At 62.0% G+C, this 15,000-nt stretch overlaps 2 non-coding genes across 2 annotated transcripts; both read right to left on the reverse strand.

Annotated features, from left to right (window-relative positions):
- Nucleotides 1-858: 858 nt before the first annotated feature.
- LOC142792753 (5.8S ribosomal RNA) lies at nucleotides 859-1,011 on the reverse strand. The gene has a single exon (XR_012891175.1). It is a non-coding gene; the product is annotated as a 5.8S ribosomal RNA (ribosomal RNA).
- Nucleotides 1,012-2,730: 1,719 nt separating this feature from the next.
- Nucleotides 2,731-4,545, reverse strand: LOC142792770 (small subunit ribosomal RNA). The gene has a single exon (XR_012891192.1). It is a non-coding gene; the product is annotated as a small subunit ribosomal RNA (ribosomal RNA).
- Nucleotides 4,546-15,000: the final 10,455 nt, after the last annotated feature.

Raw genomic sequence — 15,000 nt, forward strand, 5'->3', positions numbered from 1 at the left:
GTGATAAACGACCGTGTCGAAAGCCCAAACACCGCCGAGGCCAGTCGCCGCCGCCGCAAGGGCAGCCACGCAGCCTGGCGAGAGGCATCGTCTCGTGTAGCGTCGCCCCCGCCCCAACTGGAGTGGCCCAGTTTTTTGAACGGGACGGGAACTGCGAAGCACTTAGACCGACGGCGGACTACGACGAGAACGCCTTAAGCTTCGCCAACGTTTCGCCAACTCGTGCGGGAGACTTTTTCCGCTTCGCGGCAAGTCGTCGCGCCGTGCTCTCCGCATCAACCGCGTACGCAGCGAACCGCAAACGTCGGGCGCAGCCTCCTCACCTCCCTGCGCTTTGCGCGCGAACGTTCCCTGTTCGCGCGGCAAAGCCTGGAGGAGGCACGGCCCCGCAGCGTGTTCGAGCGCCCGGTCTACGGGACACCCTGCTTACTTCGAGGGCAACAAGCGCAACGCAAGGCTGCGATCTCGCGCACTTTGCGCACGGCTGGAGAAGCTTTGCTGGCCGGCTTTCGCTCCTCGTGTTTACCGTGCGTTAAAGTTGCGCGTCCGTGGCTCTCGCAGCTCTTGCGCGCCCGGTCGCAGAGAGGAGTACGCAACCTCGACCGCACTTTCCCTGCAGGCTTCCTTCCGACTCGAAGTCCTGCGGCGGTCTCAACGAGGTGCCACATCCTCAATGCAGTCGGTCGCCCCCGTTTCGGTTGGGCTCTGGCACGACGGTCGCCACCGTCTCGCCCTTGAGTGGCCGCTGTTGGCGCTCGCTGTGAGGTGTTCAGCGTGCTGTCCGTGTTGCCGACGCGGTCAAAACGAGTCGACGGCTCACGTTCCCTTGTGCGCCGAAGGCTCTCTTGATATGTGATCCGACCCTCAGACAGACGAAGCCAAGGGAAGACCCAAGGCCGCAATGTGCGTTCAAAGAATCAGTGCTCAGTGTGTCCTGCAATTCACACCAAGTCTCGCAGCTGGCTGCGTTCTTCATCGACCCGAGAACCGAGTGATCCACCGCTTAGAGTCGTGAAAAAGTGTTTGTTCAATTCCGTACAGTCAAAACCAAACGTTTCTGGCACTCGGCCAAACAGTGGCCAAGAAGGGCGCTTTTCAGCGCACGCTTGGACTCCAAAACTCTGCCGCGCCTTTTTCGGCTGCCGCAAATCGAGCAAACGGTGTGTTTCGGACGGCGTTTCGCTTCCGCTACTTGCGAGTGCTTTCGTGGTCCACCCCTCTATAAATACTCGGGAGGCGTCGAAGCCGGTTCTCCAAGCCGGACCCGTAGGTATCGTTGTGTGCTCGCTCTCATTGGCCCGCCTAACCAGAAAATGCCTGCGGTACACCCATTTGGATAAGAGTGCACGCAGATGCGGGCCTCGACGGCTACACATTTCCTCGGGCGGCCGCCTCCCGGCCTCCGTGGAGCGCGGGATGCACGGTCCCATCGACAAGCCTCTCCCGTTTTTACCGTGGCGTCGCGGTTCACCACGGCGGGCGGGTCGGTCTCCTCCGCATAAAAAGGGGGACCCCCGCTTTTTGTTCCACGAAATCGCACAAGCTTTTTTCGCATCCACGGTTTGCCACCGCACACCAAAATGCCGATCCGGCTGCCTACTTTAGCCAACAGGTGGAGCCAGGCGCGCCGTACTTGCGCGGCACTTCCCACGTCCACCGAAGTCGGTGCCAAGGACCACTTTCGGCGCCGGAGCCGCGTACGAGCCTACTCGAGGCGGAAGAACGAAGCCAGCAAGGGCCTGGCCGCAAGTGCGTTCAATTGTCGGGACGTCCAAGTCCCTCGTTCTTCCGTGCTTCCTCTTTCGGCAAGTCGTTGCGGCACCTTCCCAAAGCGCGCAGACCCGCTAATCGCGACGAGCGCGACGTGGCCGTGCCGCCTTTCCCTCGGCAGCAAGCAAAACGCCTGGCAACGTCGACGCTCCCCTAACCGCGATCTCGCACCGTGTTTCGTGTGGCGAATTCAAAAGCCGGCCGGCGCTGCTGCAACCATTACGGTCGGTACGCATACGCCGCGGAGGGCGGGACGGTCATCGGAGCGTGCGGTTCCTCCATCGAGTACTGCGCACCTCGGCCGTCGCATCGCCGTGCCATGACCGGCCGCGCGTCAACGCGAACCGGTGCCAGCGAGATCCCTCGCCTGCAAGAACCGACCGGCAGCCTCCGTCACCCGAGGACGCGGAGGCGCTTGCCGCGGACGGCGGGACGGTATGCACTGGTGCACAGCGGACCCGTCACATCGCCAGTTCCTTGACCGACCGCCGACGCTTGTGCCGTTCCTCTCGTACTTGGCAGTCGCCGCGCGATTGTCGGGTCTCGTTCTTGCACGCTCGAACGGTCGGGAGGGCACTCGGCTGGCGTTTCGGGAACGCGCAGCCTCGCCTTCTACCGACGTAACCACGACTCGCCGTTCGCGCTCCGCCGCTCCTGTTTACAGTACTAGGCGGTCCCGCAGCGGTCGGGTCGCGCATTTCGAGCGCTTCGAGCCACGGTGCAGTGGCGGGTCGAAAGCCGACCTATGAGTGCGTTGCGCCGTTTGTACCCGCGTCCGCCACCTGGCCGACCGTCCAAGGTCGCGGTGTTGGCGTCCGCTGGGCGCAACAATTTGTCACGGGGTGCCGCTCCACATTCAGGCAGCCCCGTGGGGAAAAGCCGACCCCGCGTCCAAACGGGGTCAGCGGCAGAAAGTGTCGGGCGCAGACGCAGCTGAGGCGCTCACCCTTCACAATCCGTTAATGATCCTTCCGCAGGTTCACCTACGGAAACCTTGTTACGACTTTTACTTCCTCTAAATGATCAAGTTTGGTCATCTTTCCAACAGACCGGCGCAACCGAAAGGCCGCGCCGGACATCGGTCCGAAGACCTCACTAAATCATTCAATCGGTAGTAGCGACGGGCGGTGTGTACAAAGGGCAGGGACGTAATCAACGCGAGCTTAGGACTCGCGCTTACTGGGAATTCCTCGTTCAAGGGGAACAATTGCAAGCCCCTATCCCAATCACGAAAGAAGTTCCACGGGTTACCCAGTCTTTTCAGACAGGGATAAAGACACGCTGCTTCCTTCAGTGTAGCGCGCGTGCGGCCCCGGACATCTAAGGGCATCACAGACCTGTTATTGCTCTGTTTCGTGCGGCTAGGAGCCGCTTGTCCCTCTAAGAAGGTTGTAAGGTGCTGGGAACCCCGCACCTATTTAATAGGCTAGAGTCTCGTTCGTTATCGGAATTAACCAGACAAATCGCTCCACCAACTAAGAACGGCCATGCACCACCATCCACCGAATCAAGAAAGAGCTCTCAATCTGTCAATCCTCCCAGTGTCCGGGCCGGGTAAGTTTTCCCGTGTTGAGTCAAATTAAGCCGCAGGCTCCACTCCTGGTGGTGCCCTTCCGTCAATTCCTTTAAGTTTCAGCTTTGCAACCATACTTCCCCCGGAACCCAAATACTTTGGTTTCCCGGAAGCTGCCCGCCGAGTCATTTGAGTAACTCAGGCGGATCGCTGGTTGGCATCGTTTATGGTCAGAACTAGGGCGGTATCTGATCGCCTTCGAACCTCTGACTTTCGTTCTTGATCAATGAAAACATTCTTGGCAAATGCTTTCGCAGTAGTTCGTCTTGCGACGGTCCAAGAATTTCACCTCTAGCGCCGCAATACGAATGCCCCCGTCCGTCCCTCTTAATCATTACCTCGTATTCCAAAAACCAACAGAACAGAAACGAGGTCTTGTTCTATTATTCCATGCAAGTTTATTCAGGCGACTCGCCTGCGTTGAGCACTCTAATTTTTTCAAAGTAAAAGCACCGGCCATCTCGAGGCACACAATGAAGTGCACCAAGAAAGAACCGGCATGATGTTCAGTCCGAGCCGTCGCATCGGGTAGATGCACTACTCGTCTGGAACTGAGATCCAACTACGAGCTTTTTAACCGCAGCAGCTTTAGTATACGCTATTGGAGCTGGAATTACCGCGGCTGCTGGCACCAGACTTGCCCTCCAATTGATCCTCGTTAAAGGATTTAGAGTGTACTCATTTCAATTACGGGGCCTCAAAAGAGTCCCGTATTGTTATTTTTCGTCACTACCTCCCCGTGCCGGGAGTGGGTAATTTGCGCGCCTGCTGCCTTCCTTGGATGTGGTAGCCGTTTCTCAGGCTCCCTCTCCGGAATCGAACCCTGATTCTCCGTTACCCGTAACAACCATGGTAAGCAAGTAACCTACCATCGAAAGTTGATAAGGCAGACACTTGAAAGAAACGTCGCCGGCTCGTGGCCATGCGATCAGCACAAAGTTATCCAGAGTCACCACACAATACGGGCCGAAACCCGATCGATCTTGGTCTAATAAAAGCACCCGTTACCCAAAGGGCTCCAGGCTCACTGCATGTATTAGCTCTAGAATTGCCACAGTTATCCAAGTAGGAAGAAACGATCTAAGGAACCATAACTGATTTAATGAGCCATTCGCGGTTTCGCCTTATTTCGGCATGTACTTAGACATGCATGGCTTAATCTTTGAGACAAGCATATGATTACTGGCAGGATCAACCAGGTAATCGTTCGACTGCGCGTCCGTCCTCGCCCTCGGCGGGCCGGACGCAGTCTGTGTGCGGCGGAGGCCACCTTCAGGCGCCCCAACACGCTTATTTTGCACTCCGAGATGACGGCGTTCGAGCTCGCTACGGCACAACCTTCCCGAAAGACGAGTGGGAGCCGTGCGGCAAGAAGCACGTTCATGCTCGCTCTTTTTCGTTGCATCGACTCGGTCGCGCCGTGCGGGTTGCCCAAGCCCGCTGCACTGTCGGTGGACCGGCCGGAACTAGCAACGGAGCCGAGACTGCAAAGCCGCCAGACGACGGGTCACGCCCGCGTCTTCGGCGCTTTCGCATCTGAATCGCCCGAGGACGACACGGAACACACCTCGATATCGTGGTAAAACGGCACCGTCCGACAACCAGCCCCTAACGCATCAAGCGGATGAGGCTGCAGACGACTGCCGTGGATTCCCCTGGAGCAGACCCGAGGACACGCTTGACGAGGCCGAAGCCCGCCGCATATCAGACACCCGGTCGCTTTCGCGTACGCCGCTCACGAGAACCCCCACATAATAGCAGCGATAAGTACCCAGACCTCCTTGGGCCCTAATACGAGCGTACTCGAGAAAATTTCACCGCGGGTGTGCCCCGAAACGTGTGGCATGTTGAGCGTGCCACAAGTCTACGTCGCTCTCAAACCCGCCGAGGTCGTAGAATTTGCGACCCTACTCACGAAATTCCCACCGAGGATACGGCCGCAAACGTACCGCACCTTGGGTAGGCCACGAGTTTGTGCAACACTACGCTGACGGCACAGCACCGAGGTCGTGCGCGCACGCACGGGAAAATTCCGCCGCGGTTTCTGCCGAAAACGTGAGGCACCACGACTCTCCGCAAGTTCGCGTCGACTGCGAAAGACCGAAGTCGTGAACGACGTGTCCGCTACTCGCCGCCGACACGCTGGACACCAAACGTACAACGACTCGACGGCGTCGTAGAGGCCCACGACGCGGTTTTCCTTAACGACGTCTCGGCGTGGCACCGACAGGTTAGAACGGCCGACCAACGTTCCCTGTCCGCCGTTCGGCTCAGTCGAAGGGCTCGGCGACTTCGGCAACGCTGCGAAGCCGCACGGTGACGCACGCCATGTCCCCATTTTTTTTTTTCTTTCTGCGTCTGCCGGGGTGCCCCTATAATAGCAGCGATAAGCACCCAGACCGCCGTGGGTCGCTCGCCCCGGCTGACGTGGTTTTTCGTACTCCTGCGGCGGTCGCCGTCAAGCACGTCCAAATACGCTACTTTCGTGGGCGCATTCACGCTCTTTCGCTTCGCCGGAGTGCCAGCACTCACTCTGCCAAAAACGGCGAACATCCGAGCGGCGGTTCCCACTTTTGCGTCGGCGTCGCAAACCCCGCCCCGGCAGACGAGGTTTGCCGTACTCGTGCGACGGTGGCCGGCGGGCACGTCGAAAGACGCCGATATCGTGCGCGAATTGGCGCACCTTGGCTTCACCGGAGTGCCGCCACTGACTCCTCCAAAAACGGCGAAGATCCGAGCGGCGCTTCCCACTTTCGCATCGGCGTCCCGAACTCCGCCCCGGCTGACGCGGTTTACCGTACTCGTGCGACGGTCGCCGGCGAGCACGTGGAAAGACGCCGATATCGTGCCCGAATCGGCTCCGTTCGGCTTCGCCGGAGTGCCAGCACTGGCTCGGCGAAAGACGACGAACATCCGAGCGACGGTTCTCACTATTGCGTACGCGTCGCAAACCCCGCCCCGGCAGACGCACTTTGCCGTACTCGTGCGACGGTCGCCGGCGAGCACGTAGAAAGACGCCGATATCGTGCCGGAATCGGCCCCGTTTGGCTTCGCCGGAGTGCCAGCACTCACTCGGCCACAAACGGCGAACATCCGAGCGGCGGTTCCCACTTAGCCGTCGGCGTCCCGAACTCCGCCCCGGCAGACGCGGTTGCCGAGCTCGTGCGACTAGCGACCGCGAAGCCGTCTCGCGACGCCGCTTTCGTGCGCGGCTCCCACTGCGACCTGGGTCACCCGAGGTCGACGAGCAAAAAAGAATGTCGAAAAAAAATTTTTTTTTTTTTTGCGTCTGCCGGGGTGCCCCTATAATAGCAGCGATAAGCACCCAGACCGCCATGGGTCGCTCGCCCCGGCTGACGTGGTTTTTCGTTTTCCTGCGGTGGTCGTCGTCAAGCACGTCCAAACACGCCACTTTCGTGGGCGCATTCGCGCTCTTTCGCTTCGCCGGAGTGCCAGCACTCACTCTGCCAAAAACGGCGAACATCCGAGCGGCGGTTCCCACTTTTGCGTCGGCGTCGCAAACCCCGCCCCGGCAGACGAGGTTTGCCGTACTCGTGCGACGGTGGCCGGCGGGCACGTCGAAAGACGCCGATATCGTGCGCGAATTGGCGCACCTTGGCTTCACCGGAGTGCCGCCACTGACTCCTCCAAAAACGGCGAAGATCCGAGCGGCGCTTCCCACTTTCGCATCGGCGTCCCGAACTCCGCCCCGGCTGACGCGGTTTACCGTACTCGTGCGACGGTCGCCGGCGAGCACGTGGAAAGACGCCGATATCGTGCCCGAATCGGCTCCGTTCGGCTTCGCCGGATTGCCAGCACTGGCTCGGCGAAAGACGACGAACATCCGAGCGACGGTTCTCACTATTGCGTACGCGTCGCAAACCCCGCCCCGGCAGACGCACTTTGCCGTACTCGTGCGACGGTCGCCGGCGAGCACGTAGAAAGACGCCGATATCGTGCCGGAATCGGCCCCGTTTGGCTTCGCCGGAGTGCCAGCACTCACTCGGCCACAAACGGCGAACATCCGAGCGGCGGTTCCCACTTAGCCGTCGGCGTCCCGAACTCCGCCCCGGCAGACGCGGTTGCCGAGCTCGTGCGACTAGCGACCGCGAAGCCGTCTCGCGACGCCGCTTTCGTGCGCGGCTCCCACTGCGACCTGGGTCACCCGAGGTCGACGAGCAAAAAAGAATGTCGAAAAAAATTTTTTTTTTTTTTTTTGCGTCTGCCGGGGTGCCCCTATAATAGCAGCGATAAGCACCCAGACCGCCATGGGTCGCTCGCCCCGGCTGACGTGGTTTTTCGTTTTCCTGCGGTGGTCGTCGTCAAGCACGTCCAAACACGCCACTTTCGTGGGCGCATTCGCGCTCTTTCGCTTCGCCGGAGTGCCAGCACTCACTCTGCCAAAAACGGCGAACATCCTAGTGGCGGTTCCCACTTTTGCGTCGGCGTCGCCAACCCCGCCCCGGCATACGCGGTTTGCCGTACTCGTGCGGCGGTGGCCGGCGGGCACGTCGAAAGACACCGATATCGTGCGCGAGTCGATGCTTCTTGGTCTCGCAGGAGGGCCGCCACTCACTCCTGCAAAAACGGCGAAGATCCGAGCGGCGCTTCCCACTTTTTCGTCGGCGTCGCAAACCTCGCCCCGGCAGACGCGCTTTGCCGTACTCGTGCGACGGTCGCCGGCGAGCACGTCGAAATACGCCGATATCGTGCCCGAATCGGCCCCGTTTCGCTTCGCCGGAGTGCCAGCACTCGCTCGGCCAAAGACGACGAACATCCGAGCGACGGTTCCCACTATTGCGTACGCGTCGCGAACCCCGCCCCGGCAGACGCGGTTTGCCGTACTCGTGCGGCGGTGGCCGGCGGGCACGTCGAAAGACGCCGATATCGTGCACGAATTGGCGCTCCTTGGCTTCACCGGAGTGCCAGCACTCACTCGGCCAAAAACGGCGAACATCCGAGCAGCGGTACCCACTTAGCCGTCGGCATCCCGAACTCCGCGCCGGCTGACGCGGTTGCCGAGCTCGTGCGACTAGCGACCGCGAACGCGTCTCGCGACGCCGCTTTCGTGCGCGGCTCCCATTGCGACCTGGGTTACCCGAGCTCGACCAGCAAAAAAGAAGGTCGAAAATTTTTTTTTTTTTTCTGCGTCTGCCGGGGTGCCCCTATAATAGCAGCGATAAGCACCCAGACCGCCGTGTGTCGCTCGCCCCGGCTGACGTGGTTTTTCGTACTCCTGCAGCGGTCGCCGTCACGCACGTCCAAATACGCCACTTTCGTGGGCGCATTCGCGCTCTTTCGCGTCGCCGGAGTGCCAGCACTCACTCTGCCAAAAACGGCCAACATCCGAGCGGCGGTTCCCACTTTTGCGTCGGCGTCGTAAACCCCGCCCCGGCAGACGCGGTTTGCCCTACTCGTGCGACGGTCGCCGGCGAGCGCGTCGAAAGACGCCGATATCGTGCGCTAATTGGCGCTCCTTGGCTTCTCCGGAGTGCCGCCACTCACTCCTCCAAAAACGGCGAAGATCCGAGCGGCGTTCTCCACTTTCGCATCGGCGTCCCGAACTCCGCCCGGGCTGACGCGGTTTACCGTACTCGTGCGACGGTCGCCGGCGGGCACGTCGAAAGACGCCGATATCGTGCCGTAATCGGCCCCGTTTGGCTTCGCCCGTGTGCCAGCACTCACTCGGCCAAAAACGGCGAACATCCGAGCAGCGTTTCCCACTTTCGCATCGGCGTCCCGAAGCCCGCCCCGGCAGACGCGGTTTGCCCTACTCGAGCGACGGTCGCCGGCGATCACGTCGAAAGGCGCCGAATTCGTGCACGAATCGATGCTTCTTGGTCTCGCAGGAGGGCCGCCACTCACTCCTGCAAAAACGGCGAAGATCCGAGTTGCGCTTCCCACTTTTTCGTCGGCGTCCCGAACTACGCCCCGGCTGACGCGGTTTACCGTACTCGTGCGACGGTCGCCGGCGGGCACTTCAAAATACGCCGATTTCGTGGGCGCATTCACGCTGTTTCGCTTCCCCGGAGTGCCAACACTCACTCTGCCGAAAGCGGCGATCATCCGAGCGGCGGTTCCCACTTTTGCGTCGGCTTCGCAAACGGCGCCCCGGCAGACGCGCTCGTGCGACGTACTCGTGCGACGGTCGCCGGCGAGCACGTCGAAAGACGCCGATATCGTGCTCGAATCGACCCCGTTTCGCTTCGCCGGAGTGCTGCCAGTCACGGCGCAGAAAACGGCGAACAAGTGTTTTTTTTTTTTTTTCCTAGAATTTGTGTTATAGAAGGCACATTTGATATCGGACGATAATTTTCAACTTTATCACGCGCACCGATTTTCGTGTAGAGGTTTGCAAGTTTATGGGAATTTCTCCACTTGGAATAATGCGATTTAGTAGTACTACGAGAACTTCATGGATGTACTCAAGGGTACGGGGCAAGTCAGTTACGTCAACACCTGCAGATTTTTTACACTTCAAACTGAAAATTGTTGGTTGTGAGTCCTCGTGTGATATTAAAGGCCGATTCGCTAACACATAGAACAAAGAAAGAAAGGAAGAAAAAACGCCCGCGCTCGCTCAAGAAACCTGGGTTCGCAACAAGTGGCAACAACAAGCAACCGAGCGAGTGCGCCAAAACCCGTGGCGGCCGAACAAACGCGAAGTCCCAACCGCGTCAGCCGGGGCGGCACGGGACAGGAAAAATCACTTCAGCCGGGGCGGCGGGGCACCGAATAAACCTCGTCACCTCGTCGCAGGATAAAAGAGGAAACAAAAAGTCTAAACAGCGTCTGCTGGAGCGAATGCGTAATAAAACAACAACAACAACAAAAAAAAAAACACCCGCGCTCAAGAAGTCTGCAATCACCACAAAAGGCGACTGTGACCGAGCAGCGTCAGCCGGGGCCGTGCGGAAACGGAAAAACCGCGACTACCGGGGCGTCGAGGCACCGAAAAATCCACTTCAGCCGCGGCGAAAAAAAAAACAAAAAGAAAGACGGAGGGGGGGGGGGGAACCACGTCTGCCGGGGCGAAGGAAAAAAAAAAAACGCGTCTGCCGGGGTGAGCCCGGGTGCGGCACCACCGGGAAAACTGTGGCAAACAGACATGGTGATCGAGTGAGTGGGCCGCCAGCCAGGCTCAGCCAAAAAGTGCAAAGTCCGAACTGCGTCAGCCGGGGCGGCAAAAACCACGTCAGCCGGGGCGGCGCAAAAAACCGCGTCTGCCGGGGCGGCACGAAACCGCGTCAGCCGGGGCGGCGCGAAAACTGCGTCAGCCGGGGCGAAAGAAAAAAAAAAAAAACGCGTCTGCCGGGGCGAGCCCGGGTGCGGCACCACCGGGAAAACTGTGGCAAACAGACATGGCGATCGAGTGAGTGGGCCGCCAGCCAGGCACAGCCGAAAAGTGCAAAGTCCGAACCGTGTCAGCCGGGGCGGCAAAAAACCGCGTCAGCCGGGGCGGCGCAAAAAACCGCGTCTGCCGGGGCGGCACGAAACCGCGTCAGCCGGGGCGGCGCGAAAACTGCGTCAGCCGGGGCGAGCCCGGGTGCGGCACCACCGGGAAAACTGTGGCAAACAGACATGGCGATCGAGTGAGTGGGCCGCCAGCCAGGCTCAGCCAAAAAGTGCCAAGTCCGAACTGCGTCAGCCGGGGCGGCAAAAAACCGCGTCAGCCGGGGCGGCGCAAAAAACCGCGTCTGCCGGGGCGGCGCGAAAACCGCGTCTGCCGGGGCGGCGCGAAAACTGCGTCAGCCGGGGCGAAAGAAAAAAAAAACGCGTCTGCCGGGGCGAGCCCGGGTGCGGCACCACCGGGAAAACTGTGGCAAACAGACATGGCGATCGAGTGAGTGGGCCGCCAGCAAGGCTCAGCCAAAAAGTGCTAAGTCCGAACTGCGTCAGCTGGGGCGGCAAAAAACCGCGTCTGCCGGGGCGGCACGAAACCGCGTCAGCCGGGGCGGCGCGAAAACCGCGTCTGCCGGGGCGGCACGAAACCGCGTCAGCCGGGGCGGCGCGAAAACTGCGTCAGCCGGGGCGAGCCCGGGTGCGGCACCACCGGGAAAACTGTGGCAAACAGACATGGCGATCGAGTGAGTGGGCCGCCAGCCAGGCACAGCCGAAAAGTGCTAAGTCCGAACTGCGTCAGCCGGGGCGGCAAAAACCGCGTCAGCCGGGGCGGCGCGAAAACCGCGTCTGCCGGGGCGGCACGAAACCGCGTCAGCCGGGGCGGCGCGAAAACTGCGTCAGCCGGGGCGAGCCCGGGTGCGGCACCACCGGGAAAACTGTGGCTAACAGACATGGCGATCGAGTGAGTGGGCCACCAGCCAGGCTCAGCCAAAAAGTGCTAAGTCCGAACTGCGTCAGCCGGGGCGGCAAAAACCGCGTCAGCCGGGGCGGCGCAAAAAACCGCGTCTGCCGGGGCGGCACGAAACCGCGTCAGCCGGGGCGGCGCGAAAACTGCGTCAGCCGGGGCGAAAGAAAAAAAAAAAAACGCGTCTGCCGGGGCGAGCCCGGGTGCGGCACCACCGGGAAAACTGTGGCAAACAGACATGGCGATCGAGTGAGTGGGCCGCCAGCCAGGCACAGCCGAAAAGTGCCAAGTCCGAACTGCGTCAGCCGGGGCGGCAAAAAACCGCGTCAGCCGGGGCGGCGCAAAAAACCGCGTCTGCCGGGGCGGCACGAAACCGCGTCAGCCGGGGCGGCGCGAAAACTGCGTCAGCCGGGGCGAGCCCGGGTGCGGCACCACCGGGAAAACTGTGGCAAACAGACATGGCGATCGAGTGAGTGGGCCGCCAGCCAGGCTCAGCCAAAAAGTGCCAAGTCCGAACTGCGTCAGCCGGGGCGGCGCAAAAAACCGCGTCTGCCGGGGCGGCGCGAAAACCGCGTCTGCCGGGGCGGCGCGAAAACTGCGTCAGCCGGGGCGAAAGAAAAAAAAAACGCGTCTGCCGGGGCGAGCCCGGGTGCGGCACCACCGGGAAAACTGTGGCAAACAGACATGGCGATCGAGTGAGTGGGCCGCCAGCAAGGCTCAGCCAAAAAGTGCCAAGTCCGAACTGCGTCAGCCGGGGCGGCAAAAAACCGCGTCTGCCGGGGCGGCACGAAACCGCGTCAGCCGGGGCGGCGCGAAAACCGCGTCTGCCGGGGCGGCACGAAACCGCGTCAGCCGGGGCGGCGCGAAAACTGCGTCAGCCGGGGCGAGCCCGGGTGCGGCACCACCGGGAAAACTGTGGCAAACAGACATGGCGATCGAGTGAGTGGGCCGCCAGCCAGGCACAGCCGAAAAGTGCTAAGTCCGAACTGCGTCAGCCGGGGCGGCAAAAACCGCGTCAGCCGGGGCGGCGCGAAAACCGCGTCTGCCGGGGCGGCACGAAACCGCGTCAGCCGGGGCGGCGCGAAAACTGCGTCAGCCGGGGCGAGCCTGGGTGCGGCACCACCGGGAAAACTGTGGCTAACAGACATGGCGATCGAGTGAGTGGGCCACCAGCCAGGCTCAGCCAAAAAGTGCTAAGTCCGAACTGCGTCAGCCGGGGCGGCAAAAACCGCGTCAGCCGGGGCGGCGCAAAAAACCGCGTCTGCCGGGGCGGCACGAAACCGCGTCAGCCGGGGCGGCGCGAAAACTGCGTCAGCCGGGGCGAAAGAAAAAAAAAACGCGTCTGCCGGGGCGAGCCCGGGTGCGGCACCACCGGGAAAACTGTGGCAAACAGACATGGCGATCGAGTGAGTGGGCCGCCAGCCAGGCACAGCCGAAAAGTGCCAAGTCCGAACTGCGTCAGCCGGGGCGGCAAAAAACCGCGTCAGCCGGGGCGGCGCAAAAAACCGCGTCTGCCGGGGCGGCACGAAACCGCGTCAGCCGGGGCGGCGCGAAAACTGCGTCAGCCGGGGCGAGCCCGGGTGCGGCACCACCGGGAAAACTGTGGCAAACAGACATGGCGATCGAGTGAGTGGGCCGCCAGCCAGGCTCAGCCAAAAAGTGCCAAGTCCGAACTGCGTCAGCCGGGGCGGCAAAAAACCGCGTCAGCCGGGGCGGCGCAAAAAACCGCGTCTGCCGGGGCGGCGCGAAAACCGCGTCTGCCGGGGCGGCGCGAAAACTGCGTCAGCCGGGGCGAAAGAAAAAAAAAACGCGTCTGCCGGGGCGAGCCCGGGTGCGGCACCACCGGGAAAACTGTGGCAAACAGACATGGCGATCGAGTGAGTGGGCCGCCAGCAAGGCTCAGCCAAAAAGTGCTAAGTCCGAACTGCGTCAGCTGGGGCGGCAAAAAACCGCGTCTGCCGGGGCGGCACGAAACCGCGTCAGCCGGGGCGGCGCGAAAACCGCGTCTGCCGGGGCGGCACGAAACCGCGTCAGCCGGGGCGGCGCGAAAACTGCGTCAGCCGGGGCGAGCCCGGGTGCGGCACCACCGGGAAAACTGTGGCAAACAGACATGGCGATCGAGTGAGTGGGCCGCCAGCCAGGCACAGCCGAAAAGTGCTAAGTCCGAACTGCGTCAGCCGGGGCGGCAAAAACCGCGTCAGCCGGGGCGGCGCGAAAACCGCGTCTGCCGGGGCGGCACGAAACCGCGTCAGCCGGGGCGGCGCGAAAACTGCGTCAGCCGGGGCGAGCCCGGGTGCGGCACCACCGGGAAAACTGTGGCTAACAGACATGGCGATCGAGTGAGTGGGCCACCAGCCAGGCTCAGCCAAAAAGTGCTAAGTCCGAACTGCGTCAGCCGGGGCGGCAAAAACCGCGTCAGCCGGGGCGGCGCAAAAAACCGCGTCTGCCGGGGCGGCACGAAACCGCGTCAGCCGGGGCGGCGCGAAAACTGCGTCAGCCGGGGCGAAAGAAAAAAAAAAAAACGCGTCTGCCGGGGCGAGCCCGGGTGCGGCACCACCGGGAAAACTGTGGCAAACAGACATGGCGATCGAGTGAGTGGGCCGCCAGCCAGGCACAGCCGAAAAGTGCCAAGTCCGAACTGCGTCAGCCGGGGCGGCAAAAAACCGCGTCAGCCGGGGCGGCGCAAAAAACCGCGTCTGCCGGGGCGGCACGAAACCGCGTCAGCCGGGGCGGCGCGAAAACTGCGTCAGCCGGGGCGAGCCCGGGTGCGGCACCACCGGGAAAACTGTGGCAAACAGACATGGCGATCGAGTGAGTGGGCCGCCAGCCAGGCTCAGCCAAAAAGTGCCAAGTCCGAACTGCGTCAGCCGGGGCGGCGCAAAAAACCGCGTCTGCCGGGGCGGCGCGAAAACCGCGTCTGCCGGGGCGGCGCGAAAACTGCGTCAGCCGGGGCGAAAGAAAAAAAAAACGCGTCTGCCGGGGCGAGCCCGGGTGCGGCACCACCGGGAAAACTGTGGCAAACAGACATGGCGATCGAGTGAGTGGGCCGCCAGCAAGGCTCAGCCAAAAAGTGCCAAGTCCGAACTGCGTCAGCCGGGGCGGCAAAAAACCGCGTCTGCCGGGGCGGCACGAAACCGCGTCAGCCGGGGCGGCGCGAAAACCGCGTCTGCCGGGGCGGCACGAAACCGCGTCAGCCGGGGCGAGCCCGGGTGCGGCACCACCGGGAAAACTGTGGCAAACAGACATGGCGATCGAGTGAGTGGGCCGCCAGCCAGGCACAGCCGAAAAGTGCTAAGTCCGAACTGCGTCAGCCGGGGCGGCAAAAACCGCGTCAGCCGGGGCGGCGCAA

Source organism: Rhipicephalus microplus, unplaced genomic scaffold, assembly GCF_043290135.1.
Source record: "Rhipicephalus microplus isolate Deutch F79 unplaced genomic scaffold, USDA_Rmic scaffold_244, whole genome shotgun sequence".
Classification (NCBI taxonomy): domain Eukaryota; kingdom Metazoa; phylum Arthropoda; class Arachnida; order Ixodida; family Ixodidae; genus Rhipicephalus; species Rhipicephalus microplus.